Raw genomic sequence first — 3,264 nt, forward strand, 5'->3', positions numbered from 1 at the left:
AAGACGGGTCAAAAGCAGCGGAACGCAGAAGCACCACACTGCACAGCTGCGCATCGCCACCAAGACGGGTCAAAAGCAGCGGAACGCAGAAGCACCACACTGCACAGCTGCGCATCGCCACCAAGACGGGTCAAAAGCAGCGGAACGCAGAAGCACCACACTGCACAGCTGCGCATCTCTACCAAGACGGGTCAAAAGCAGCGGAACGCAGAAGCACCACACTGCACAGCTGCGCATCGCCACCAAGACGGGTCAAAAGCAGCGGAACGCAGAACCACCACACTGCACTGCTGCGCATCGCCACCAAGACGGGTCAAAAGCAGCGGAACGCAGAAGCACCACACTGCACTGCTGCGCATCGCCACCAAGACGGGTCAAAAGCAGCGGAACGCAGAACCACCACACTGCACTGCTGCGCATCGCCACCAAGACGGGTCAAAAGCAGCGGAACGCAGAAGCACCACACTGCACAGCTGCGCATCGCCACCAAGACGGGTCAAAAGCAGCGGAACGCAGAAGCACCACACTGCACAGCTGCGCATCGCCACCAAGACGGGTCAAAAGCAGCGGAACGCAGAACCACCACACTGCACAGCTGCGCATCGCCACCAAGACGGGTCAAAAGCAGCGGAACGCAGAAGCACCACACTGCACTGCTGCGCATCGCCACCAAGACGGGTCAAAAGCAGCGGAACGCAGAAGCACCACACTGCACAGCTGCGCATCGCCACCAAGACGGGTCAAAAGCAGCGGAACGCAGAAGCACCACACTGCACAGCTGCGCATCGCCACCAAGACGGGTCAAAAGCAGCGGAACGCAGAAGCACCACACTGCACAGCTGCGCATCGCCACCAAGACGGGTCAAAAGCAGCGGAACGCAGAAGCACCACACTGCACAGCTGCGCATCGCCACCAAGACGGGTCAAAAGCAGCGGAACGCAGAAGCACCACACTGCACAGCTGCGCATCGCCACCAAGACGGGTCAAAAGCAGCGGAACGCAGAAGCACCACACTGCACAGCTGCGCATCGCCACCAAGACGGGTCAAAAGCAGCGGAACGCAGAAGCACCACACTGCACTGCTGCGCATCGCCACCAAGACGGGTCAAAAGCAGCGGAACGCAGAAGCACCACACTGCACAGCTGCGCATCGCCACCAAGACGGGTCAAAAGCAGCGGAACGCAGAAGCACCACACTGCACAGCTGCGCATCGCCACCAAGACGGGTCAAAAGCAGCGGAACGCAGAACCACCACACTGCACAGCTGCGCATCGCCACCAAGACGGGTCAAAAGCAGCGGAACGCAGAAGCACCACACTGCACTGCTGCGCATCGCCACCAAGACGGGTCAAAAGCAGCGGAACGCAGAACCACCACACTGCACTGCTGCGCATCGCCACCAAGACGGGTCAAAAGCAGCGGAACGCAGAAGCACCACACTGCACTGCTGCGCATCGCCACCAAGACGGGTCAAAAGCAGCGGAACGCAGAAGCACCACACTGCACTGCTGCGCATCGCCACCAAGACGGGTCAAAAGCAGCGGAACGCAGAAGCACCACACTGCACAGCTGCGCATCGCCACCAAGACGGGTCAAAAGCAGCGGAACGCAGAAGCACCACACTGCACTGCTGCGCATCGCCACCAAGACGGGTCAAAAGCAGCGGAACGCAGAAGCACCACACTGCACTGCTGCGCATCGCCACCAAGACGGGTCAAAAGCAGCGGAACGCAGAAGCACCACACTGCACTGCTGCGCATCGCCACCAAGACGGGTCAAAAGCAGCGGAACGCAGAAGCACCACACTGCACTGCTGCGCATCGCCACCAAGACGGGTCAAAAGCAGCGGAACGCAGAAGCACCACACTGCACAGCTGCGCATCGCCACCAAGACGGATCAAAAGCAGCGGAACGCAGAAGCACCACACTGCACTGCTGCGCATCGCCACCAAGACGGGTCAAAAGCAGCGGAACGCAGAAGCACCACACTGCACTGCTGCGCATCGCCACCAAGACGGATCAAAAGCAGCGGAACGCAGAAGCACCACACTGCACAGCTGCGCATCGCCACCAAGACGGGTCAAAAGCAGCGGAACGCAGAAGCACCACACTGCACTGCTGCGCATCGCCACCAAGACGGGTCAAAAGCAGCGGAACGCAGAACCACCACACTGCACAGCTGCGCATCGCCACCAAGACGGGTCAAAAGCAGCGGAACGCAGAAGCACCACACTGCACAGCTGCGCATCGCCACCAAGACGGGTCAAAAGCAGCGGAACGCAGAAGCACCACACTGCACAGCTGCGCATCGCCACCAAGACGGGTCAAAAGCAGCGGAACGCAGAAGCACCACACTGCACAGCTGCGCATCGCCACCAAGACGGGTCAAAAGCAGCGGAACGCAGAAGCACCACACTGCACAGCTGCGCATCGCCACCAAGACGGGTCAAAAGCAGCGGAACGCAGAAGCACCACACTGCACAGCTGCGCATCGCCACCAAGACGGGTCAAAAGCAGCGGAACGCAGAAGCACCACACTGCACAGCTGCGCATCGCCACCAAGACGGGTCAAAAGCAGCGGAACGCAGAAGCACCACACTGCACAGCTGCGCATCGCCACCAAGACGGGTCAAAAGCAGCGGAACGCAGAAGCACCACACTGCACAGCTGCGCATCGCCACCAAGACGGGTCAAAAGCAGCGGAACGCAGAAGCACCACACTGCACTGCTGCGCATCGCCACCAAGACGGGTCAAAAGCAGCGGAACGCAGAAGCACCACACTGCACAGCTGCGCATCGCCACCAAGACGGGTCAAAAGCAGCGGAACGCAGAAGCACCACACTGCACAGCTGCGCATCGCCACCAAGACGGGTCAAAAGCAGCGGAACGCAGAAGCACCACACTGCACAGCTGCGCATCGCCACCAAGACGGGTCAAAAGCAGCGGAACGCAGAAGCACCACACTGCACTGCTGCGCATCGCCACCAAGACGGGTCAAAAGCAGCGGAACGCAGAAGCACCACACTGCACAGCTGCGCATCGCCACCAAGACGGGTCAAAAGCAGCGGAACGCAGAAGCACCACACTGCACAGCTGCGCATCGCCACCAAGACGGGTCAAAAGCAGCGGAACGCAGAAGCACCACACTGCACAGCTGCGCATCGCCACCAAGACGGGTCAAAAGCAGCGGAACGCAGAAGCACCACACTGCACAGCTGCGCATCGCCACCAAGACGGGTCAAAAGCAGCGGAACGCAGAAG

This window comes from Leishmania braziliensis, contig 47, assembly GCF_000002845.2.
Source record: "Leishmania braziliensis MHOM/BR/75/M2904 WGS CADA00000000 data, contig 47, whole genome shotgun sequence".
In the NCBI taxonomy this organism is placed as follows: Eukaryota; Euglenozoa; class Kinetoplastea; order Trypanosomatida; family Trypanosomatidae; genus Leishmania; species Leishmania braziliensis.